The 10,544-nt window shown below is 45.5% G+C and overlaps 1 protein-coding gene across 1 annotated transcript in view; it reads right to left on the minus strand.

Annotated features, from left to right (window-relative positions):
* Positions 1-7,890, minus strand: part of TNFAIP2 (TNF alpha induced protein 2) — a 29,885-nt gene extending 21,995 nt beyond the window's left edge. Inside the window, exon 1 of the mRNA XM_034768979.1 lies at positions 7,755-7,890. The gene's annotated coding sequence lies outside the window, so the exon portion shown is untranslated. The remainder of the gene's footprint in view (positions 1-7,754) is intronic.
* Between the last annotated feature and the right edge of the window lie 2,654 nt (positions 7,891-10,544).

A 10,544-nucleotide genomic window follows, 5' to 3' on the forward strand; every position in this document is an offset into this window, starting at 1 on the left:
TACAAGCACTGACGTGTAGAGACGTCCATTGGAAGACTATGGCTCTGTGGATTCTGATTACTGACATTTTCATCATCCAAAAAACAACGACTCTAGAATGTCAAGTTGATTGCTGCGACTGTATGAATGACTCACAGGCACTTGGGAAAGGGCAGCTTTACATCATTCGGTTTTACATAGGAGTATTGTCTCCCTGCTTTGATCTATGGGGTGAGATTCAGGATTTGGAAGAAATAATGCAGGTTGCTTTTAGAGAATGCGAGAAACGTAATAATTTTATTAATGAAAAAACCTGTTGGCTATATTCAGTGCCACTGTCAGTCTACACATGCAGAAATCAACTCAAGATAATTGGCTTATGAAAATTACCAGGCACACCTTGTTTAACAGGTTCATTTATTTGCAAGTGACCACAAAGGTTTGCTAAAAGTTAAAACCTGGTGAGCAGCATTCCAAATTAATAGGAATAAGTGGATAACTCTGGGAAATCCTAGGGGCAGGTGTGCCGATTCTTCTGCCAGCAGGAATGTTACCACAATGGCCAGAAACAGAGGATTAGAATGGGAGTTCTTTCAAACCAGCCTTCATGGCAGTTGTGGCATCACTCACACAAGAAGAGAAAAATGGGAGGTCGAAGATGCTCAGGCTCTTAAGGATGTTGTCATGATCGCTAATGTAATACTAATTATGACTTTAAACAATGGATACAATTTCCCCTTCTGGAATCTTACAAAAGAAATTTGGGGATTTTTTTTGCGGGGGGAGGGGGGGGGAAATAACCATTGCAATTCACTATAGCTAGACTCAATAAGGTACATCAACTCCAATTTTAGGAATCTTATGATGTAAAACATCTTCCTCTTTTATTTGTCATTTATTTCAAAGGATGCCATTGTAATAGAGAATCTAGACAGATGCCCAGTGGTTATATTATCACAAGGCTATTGTCCTAATCTGTGTTTTCCAGAACAAAAACTTCTTTATATCTAGCTCTGCTGGGCCAAATTAATACCTCCTACGAGATCAGGAACAAATATGGTGTGTGTGTGTGTGTGTGTGTGTGTGTACACACATCTGGAAAACACAGATTACGACAATAGCCTTGTAATAATATAACACACACACACCATATTTGTTCCTGATCTCATAGGAGGTATTACACACACACACACACACACACACAAGTATTTTCTGTTTGTTCAACGGCAGAATTAGTTAGGAATAACCTCACTTCCATCTGGCACTCCAAGCAAGCTGTCCTCTTGTTCTAAATGGAAAAAGACATTTCTCCATTTGCTGTTCTCAAAGGTGACATGCGAATTAAAAAAAATGGGCTTATGCTTTTATTGTTTTGATGAAGACTTGAAAGGTAGGTTTTGAAGAGAATTTTACCTGTTTTGACAACAATAAACCTTGCTCTTGTCTGCCTCGGAAAACTCTGAGGATTGGAGAACTAGCAAAATGACAGTATAAGGCTAGAGAGGGAAATGTGAGAGGGGTTTGTAGTCAGAATGACTAAAGCTTTGTTTGTATAACATATTAACGTCAATGACAAATCAGCATTTTGGATAAAGGATGGGCTTGTGAAAACATCATTTAGCACATCTCCACTCCTTCAATTAAAGGGCTTGGTCTAACATGTTTATTGTCAGATCATTCAGCAAGTCCTCCAGAGAGGCCAGACTTGACATTCCTGATGTTTCTAAGGTTAAAAAGAGCAAAATTTAAAAACCGAATCGACAAATAATAAACAAACATAAAAGGGCACAAGTCCAAGTTCAAAACCAAAACAATGGAGAGTCCTAGGGCTCCAGCCTTCTAACCCAGAGGGCTGCATTTCAGCAGTGAGTGACAATCCCTGTAGTTATATGGTTTATTCTGTACAGATTGTAAATGGCTAGATGATTATTGCAAAAGTAATTAAATATCAGGAACTAGGTTTACCCCAAACCTGTAAATACTGCTTAGTGCTAGGGGGCACAGTCAATTATGTTTGACTCTTTCACTAGTCCCAGTAGTTATCTAAACATGAAACTCTTAGCGGTTTTGCATTAATTTATGCTGCCGGAATCCCCAAGGTATCTCAGCCACCTGGGCTAACTTGGAATGCAGGCGACTCCACTCTCCCCTACCCCAGGCTAAACAGACAAGCCAAGAGCCTCTGAACTCTTCACCTGCTTCTCCGCTGTAGTTTGGTTTTCCCTGCTCAGTAAATACAGCACCACAGCTACACTTCACCTGACTGCACTTTTCCAAAGGGAAGCTGTGTAAATTAATGGCCATATCACTAGACTAGGCATTAGGAGACTTGGATTCTGTTCCTGGCTCTGCCACTGGTTTGCTGGGAACTTGGGGAAAGTCAGTTCTCCTCCCTGTATCTCAGTTTCCCTCTTTAGCAAAGCAGTTAGAGATCCACTGCTGAAAAGCATTGTATAACAGCTAGGTGGCATTTGATGTTATTAAAGCTCCTCTTGGCTAAAGCCAGTGAGCTGCAGAAGTTCTGCAGTACTGAATCATTTCCCAGAAATGGAGCAAACTCCTCTCCCAGCCCAGGAATCAGCAAGTGATGCCACTTCCCTTAGAAGCATGCAATCTAGATAGAGTTCGCTTCATTGGTAACAGAGTTCTCCAAGTGACACCATTTCAAAAGGTGCCCCAGTGATGTGTGGAAACATCCATGGGCACAATTATTTCTGACTTGGTCCATCATAGCCAGAATCACAGTCGGGAGCGTACATGGAGCCCTCTGCCATTCCATATTAAGTAACAATAAGGTTAGAATCAATATTGCTATTGACTGGTGTTAGTGGTTGGATTCTCTGGATTGTGCAAATAGCTTTGTGTTCCTCCGAATTCCCAACTCCTGAAAAGTTGCAACATTGAGGTTTTTGGGAGTGGGAGAGGTGTGGTGTGGTGTGGAGGGCAGGGGAAATGCTTGAAATAAATCTCGGATGACAGACTCTGAAGATCTGGACACCACACGGAAAGGGCTCTTACCACTTTTAGCTTGCAAAAAAACAACACACACACACACACACACACACACACACACAGAACCTTCAGAGAACTAGTAATCTGTCTCCTGCCATATGGATATTTTAGCACATTTATTTAGGCAAACCAGAAAATGGGCTTAGTAAGCAGGAAAATAAGCCTACTAGATTTGTTTTCTTATAAGATTCTTTGCTGGCTTTCTCCCCTTCTTATTTCCTATCCTCCCCCATTGGAGCCTGCAAGTATTGTCAGGAATTTGTCTTATTTTCTTGTTTACTTCCAGCCTATTGATGATACAGGCTTGATGATATTTATGGATCTCTGTTGTTTCAGGAATTCTATTTACCTCTATTCTACAGGAGTTCAGAAAACCAAGATAAGTTACTCAGCAGAGTTTACTGTTGTATCTACATTTTCCTTTACAGTTATGACTTCAATGAATTCATGTCAAGGGCTGGTGCAAAAACTGAATAATGACCAATGTAACTAAATCAGTAGAAAATCAGTTACAGTTAAATGAGTGCAGTCCCCTAGTGTGGGTGCAGTTACTAGTACAAGTGTGTTTATACAAGTATAGCTTGTTTCCCTTCAAACCAGCTTAGGTCTTGTCTACATGAGAAAGTTGCACCAGTTTAACTGTATTAAGCCCTCTCTTGTGGGTTGGCCTGGGCATTACTTTCCCAGTGCCTCTAACCTTACCATATTTATCAAATCCATATTGCTACACCCTCGGCTTTAAAAGAGACATCATCAGCCTTAGCATCCTTCTGTCTGAAATGTGTCTGAGACAAGGTAGGTAAAGTAATATCTTTTATTGGACCAACAAGATTTACCACCTCACTTACCTTGTCTCTCTCATATCCTGGGACCAACGCGTCTACAACAACACTGCAGACAACTCTGACACGTTTCACATACAAGTGCCACATGACACTTGCAGAAGAATTCAGCATGTGGGTTCTGAGCTCTTTTGAAAAGCTGTCTACCAACTTTCCGTTCCGTTGCAACAAAGGTTGGATTTTCAAAAAGACTCAACATTGGCCTGACTCTGCTTTCACTGAACTCAAAATCAGTTTTGCCATGAATTCTATTGAGAGCAGAGTCAAACTAATGCTGAGCATTTTTGAAAATCCCATCCAATTTGCTTCCTTTTGTGTATATGACAGCACTTTGTGTATAGTCAGTTTCACTTTCCCCCCTATAATATAACCACTTAGATAATGGTCTACACTGCAGCTGGGAGTGACCGTCCCAGCCCCGGTAGATAGATGGGCACTAGTGGGGTTTGAGCTAGTGGAACACTGACAGACCCCGGTTATCGGTGGGCAGGATCAAACTGGGGACTTCTGGAGCTTAGTGCATGAACCTCTACCGCAAGAGCTAAAAGCCAACTGGCTCTTAGCGAAGGCTGTAGAGCAGACTCATTTAACTCTCTCTCTAAGTGGTCTCGGTGCCACTAGATGGGACAGAACACCACACCCAGAAAGTGTGTGGCTTACACTAGCACACTCGAAACAGCAGCGTGCATGTTGTGCTTCTGGCACAGACTCACGCTAGCCACCCACACTCAGAGCCAGGGGCTTGAGAGCCCGTGCTGCTGCCTAAACTGCAATAGCCACAGTTACCATTAGCGTGATAGCTTAAGTCCTGCTAATGTTCATCTGTCTACCTGTGCTGGGAGGCTCGCTGACTGCTGCCGTGTGGACAGTCCCGATCTCACAAACATTTACACGTGTAAGTTTTAGCATGCAAGTATTCCTAGCGACTTTCAATGAATGGGGCTCCATAGAGGGATAGGGGTCTGTTTGCCTCTGTGTAACCCCCTGGAGAGTGTGTGTGTTACAGGTCCCCAAATCTGCTGATCCACAGAGGGTGTGAGTACAGCTGGGTGACATTTTTTTCCAGCAACTAATAAATTTACTGAAAAATGCAGTTGTGGGGCAACCCAAACTATTTGAAAATTCAGATCAAACTCAGCAAATAGTTTCAACTGAATTAAAAACTGAGGGGGGGGGGGGAGAGAATAAAAAGTTGAAATGGTTCATTTCGACACTTTTTCACTGAAGCGACATTTGGGAATGACCGTTTGCTTAGAAACAGAAAAATTGAAACATCCAGTTTCGATATGAAATAAACCTAATCTTCCCCCCCACACTCCACCCCCATGATTTTTTTGGCTCCACCACCAAACCAAAAATCACTTATCTGCTCAGCTCCAGTTCGGAATCTTTAGCTCTGGAAGTTCCCAGATCATTTCCTGAGGTGTCAGCCAAAATGGCAGCTGTCACAGCCACATCTCACTGCAGAATCGGAGCTTGTGGGTAAAGTTCTCAAAGTGCTTAAGTCCTATTTTCAAAAGTGACTCAGGCAGTTAGGAGAGCAAGTCCCAATGATTTGGGCTCCTAAATCACCTCTGAAAATAGAACTTAAGCGCTTTTGAAATTTTTCCCCTATGTGACTAAGGCATCTAAGTCATTTTCTCTTGTTAATGAGGATTTTTCAAAAAACATTGGGGAGAAAATTAAAAAAAAAAAAAATCATAAAACCTACCAGGGGACTCAGGAAAGTGTAGTAGCTGAAATTTCTTTCACCTCCCTTTGAAACTAGGTTTCAAGTTGGTTTAAATTTAAACAATTCTCTCTCTTGCTATCACAGCCAGAGAAATTAGCATCTTGAGAATCTAGGACTCCATTTCAACACAGTCTTCCAAGGGCCAAATTGTGCTCTCAGACCTGAACACAAATCCATGGACATTAGTGGGACCGGCACATGTATATCAGTGAGCTTAATCTGGCCCCAGGATATTAGACAACTTTCTAGCTGTTTAAAAACTGGTTCCTGTAATGGATTTACTTTGTGTGCCTGCCAAAACTCTCAGTACTATATTTAAATAAATACCAGTGTGTGTGCAGAAGGTAAATTATTATTCATTTTATTTTTCCCCACACACCGTTTTCCTAGTGTATCTGTAGGACATTCCTTCAGTACTGTAGTTAGAAACATTGTCTAAACTTATTAAAAGATGTAAACAAAGAGAATGCGAGAAGGATACAGGCAACTTAACAGTTCTAACAATACTTTGTACTTACAAGGCATCTTCCTTGCCAGGATGGCTCAGCCTGTTGCGAAAAAAAATTAGCTCTAGGAAGCAGCTATTATCCCTGTTTTCCCCAACGAGGAAAGTGAAGCACCGAAATTAAGGGGCAGATTTTCAAAAGAGCTTGACTCCCAGTTGGTCAGTTATATGAAGAGGCCAGACTTTCAAAAGAGCTGAGCTCTTAATTGAGAATCCCAGAGGAGCTGCTGGGTGATGAGTATTTCTTAACATCTGACCATAAAATGTGAGCCCCATTTCTCCATGGGCACAATGGAAACAGAACCAGATGTGATTTTCAGTCATATGCTTTAATCACAGCCCTCTCTGCAACAGCATCAAGGAGAAGCCCTCTATACAAACGTTAAGAAGATAGTTAACTCTGGAGTTGAAAACATCATACACTTAACTGCCCTGATAGCTGATGAAAGGATCACTTCCTAGGTATATGGTGCGATTCCACAAGGTAGGAGATGTTGGGGTGAGGTGAGCTCTCCAAGTAGAGTGATTCCAGGATGGGAATTACCTTTGCACCTTCAAAAGGGGGCTAAAACATCAGGGGGTAGGACATACATACTGTATGTCCAGCAGTATACAGCAATACCGTAACTGGCCGTTGTGGTTAAAAACTGGCAGAATCCAGGCACCAGATGTCTTTCCAATGTTATTGGGCTGGGATGTGTCAGGGCAGGACCAGTCTAGATTTTTGTAGTGAAGTAGGAGGAACTGTTTTCTCCCTAGCATGATTTGGGAGTTGGGACCCAAACTGCTAAAATCCAGCTGGAGCTCCATGTTGGATCCCTGGTTTTGCAGCACTTTTCTCTGGAATTTTTGGTGCTGGAGGAGCAGCTACAGGTGTACTCTGTCATGGAATTTAGGGGGTGAATACCAAAAATAGGATGGATCTAGGAAGACAGAACTGGGTTTGTGTAATACTGCTGCAGTGGGATTCATGGGGGTTGGTGATTTTTCAGTGCCCCAGGACCAGCTATCCGTGTTAAGCTTTAAAATTTGGGAGCTTGGGGCCAAAATCTGACAGGATCCACCAGACTCCAGGGGCCAGATCCAGGATTCGTGCTGCGTGGGCTGGGCTTTTGTGATGTAGTGGGAGCAGTTAGGTTCGGTCTCTATTTCAAGGGGACAAAAACTGGAGGTTCCAGGGAGATCCAGGGTTTAGCGCAGGGGTAGGCAACCTAAGGCACACATGCCAAAAGGCGGCACGCGAGCTGATTTTCAGTGGCACTCACACGCTGCCCAGGTCCTGGCTACCGGTCCCGGAAGGAGGGGGAGGGGGGCATTTTAGTTTAATTTTAAATGAAGCTTCTTAAACATTTTAAAAACTTTATTTACTTTATATACAATAGTTTAGTTATACATTATAGACTTATAGAAAGAGACCTTCTAAAAACGTTAAAATGTATTACTGGCACGCGAAACCTTCAATCAGAGTGAATAAATGAAGACTCCGCACACCACTTCTGAAAGGTTGCCGACCCCTGGTTTAGCGTTTGCCCGCAGTGGATTCCCTACTCCCGTCACAAGCCCTTCAGCAGGGGCAGGCTCGAGGGGGGAGCGGAAGAGTGGGGCACGCGGGGAGAAGACACCGACCCCACTAGTGGGGGGGGGCAGGTCAGCTGGAAGGCACAAGGAGTTGGGGGTGACTTACTCTGTCGTGCAGTCCCAGCCTGGCTTGCGCTCGCTCCTGTTGCAGGTGACTCAGCTCCACTGCCGCAGGAGGAGCTCGGTGCCGCGGCTATATAGCGAGCAGCGCAGGGGGGGCGGGGGGCGGAGGGCGGCCACTGGGGAACTCCGCCCGCGGTTGGGCCCGAGCAGGGGGCTGCGGAAAGGGGGAGCCCGGAATTCCCCCGCGCCGGGGAGCGGGGGCTCGCGGGGCAGAGGCCAGGAGGTGGGGCTACGGCACAGCTGCTGCCCCCATGGCAGGAGCAGGGCTGGGCTCCGACGGCTGCCTGAAGCTCTCATCCTCAATGAGAGGCACCCGAGCATAATACCCAGGAGGGGACCTGGCAAAACTGATTGGTCAATAATCCCCGTGACGTCACAGCCGCGGATTGTCCAAAGCGGAATTCTGATTGACCGACTGGGCAATTTATTGCGATGTCATAGTCACAAGGCTGTCATCGCTCCGTGTAAATTCCCATTCAAGACACAGTCTAAGATGGCCTCAGCTCCTTCATCCCTGCTTTGCTAGGTGCCTGTTAGGAGCGTGTCCTTGATCTGCTATATCCCTTTGGGAGGATTCCATCTCCTGTTCCAGCATTGGCCTCCCTTTCTCCATGGCTCCCTCCCCAAATAGTTACATAGTAACTTAAAACAAAAGAACCTTCGCCCCCGCAAAAGGAACATGGTCCACACCCACAGGCTGGTCTCATGCCCTTCTGTGCTTTCTCTTGGGAAATGCTGATTCCGCTCAAATCACCAGGGTTCACAGTTGCTGGGTAAGTGGTTTCCCGGTGCCCTCAACTGCCTGCCATTGCCACCAAGGGAGCCAGTGGAAAATTTTCAAAACATTCAATGGCATTTTTTTGTTCATCCTGTTCCATGTAAAATATCACATTAAAGGTTTCAGAAATAAGAAATCTTCCCCGGGATGAAAATCCCAGTGCTGCACCAGTCTAAAACTAACCCATCTATGTAGAAAACTTAATGATTTGGGGGTCATCCCCACCCCCATCCCCAGTGTAAATGACTCTCCACTGCCTCAGCCTCAGGATTCTGCATCGTTGGGATAAATAAGCTTCAATAGGTGGCACCAAATTTGTACAGAAGAACATAAGAATGGGTCAGACCAATGATCCATCGAGCCCACTATCCTGTCACCCAACGGTGGCCAATGCCAGATGCTTCAGAGGGAATGAACAGAACAGAGCAATTATCTAGAGATCCATCTCCTATTGTCTAGTCCCAGTTTCTTGCAATAGAGGCTAGGGACATCCAGAGCATGGGGTTGCATCCTTGACCATCTTGGCTAATAGTCATTCATGGACCTATCCTCCAAATGTAGGTGGGCACGTTCCTTGTGTGGAATGTAGGTTACTTTAGGACTAAAGGAGGTACAGCTGAGAGGTGGCTGAAGGTATATTAAGCCCTATAGGAGCAACAAGGGGGGAAAAGGCAGATGGGTGCTCAAGGGGATTAATAACATCCATTTGTTGCTTTTCTGCTTTCCTAAGCACCAACCCAATTGGGGACTTCTTGAAGTGGGGAAGACCTGGAGCCCCAGTGCTCTGTCCTTTGGCCTTGCTTGATCCTCTGGCCCTGCCAGATGGGGTCTCCTGCTGTTTCACACCTCTGTCTGTCCTGTTCTACATGCACGAAGCAGGAGATGGAGGGAGGGGGAATGGGCTATGACAGTTATTGTTGCCAGTTTCATGCCCACTCCCTCCATCCCACTTTGCTCAGAGGAAGCTGTGAGGGGGTGGGGGTGGGGGGCAGGCATCAATGCTTTTGGTCTGAGTACCATGGCAGGCCACCAGAAAGGGCTAATGTGCTGTGCCATGCATACTATCTCAATTCAAGTCAGATATATTATTCATATAGCACTGGAGATGCACCTGGAGCTTTGCAGAATGTGTAAGATGATGACAGTGTCCCTGCCCCCAAAAGGTAGTCCAACTCTGATACACAGGTCATGCAGTTCTGACATGCAGGCTTGCCTGGTGAGAACACAGCCCAGGAGGGTTTGTGAAAGAAGTGAAGAAAAGCCTGGGTGTTTTTCCCTCCTTCTACCAATCTGTCTCCCATTCACTGTTCTCTGCCCAGCTGCTGCACTCATTTGAATGTCATTAGGCAGCTGCACCTGTATGCAATTTTAGGTATGTCTACACTGCAATAAAAGACCCACGGCACAGCTGTGGCTGGTTCAGATCAGATGACTTGGGCTCAAGGGCTTGGGCTGTGGGGCCATACAAGATATTCCGGCCCAGGTTGAAGCCTAGACCAGGGTTTGGCAACCTTTGGCATGCAGCCCATCAGGGAAATCCACTGGCAGGCCGGAACAGTTTGTTTACCTGCAGCATCCGCAGGTTTGGCCGATCGCAGCTCCCACTGGCCGCGGTTCGCTGTTCCTGGCCAATGGGGGCTGCGGGAAGCGGTGGCAAGCACATCCCTTGGCCCGCACCACTTCCCGCAGGCCCTACCTCCTGGATAATGCTTTCCAGGCAGCATTCAGGGGCATACATACAAGATTAGAGGTGGATCCCCACGTGGGTGTAGTGCAGATAATGGGGTTGAAAGCACTGGCTCAGGAATGTGAAGCAGCCTCTCGACTCATTCCAGACCCAAACTTGCGTTGAACCTTTTTTAAAGCTTTGTTGTATTCAGAGAGAGATCTCATCTCCTCCACCAGCATCACAATATCAGGGGACGGGACAGTCACTGAAGCAGTTTTTCTGTTCCGGGCCAAGAGCAAAGGTTCTAGATCGGGGTTCTCAAACTG

The sequence above is a fragment of the Trachemys scripta genome, chromosome 4, assembly GCF_013100865.1.
Source record: "Trachemys scripta elegans isolate TJP31775 chromosome 4, CAS_Tse_1.0, whole genome shotgun sequence".
Classification (NCBI taxonomy): domain Eukaryota; kingdom Metazoa; phylum Chordata; order Testudines; family Emydidae; genus Trachemys; species Trachemys scripta.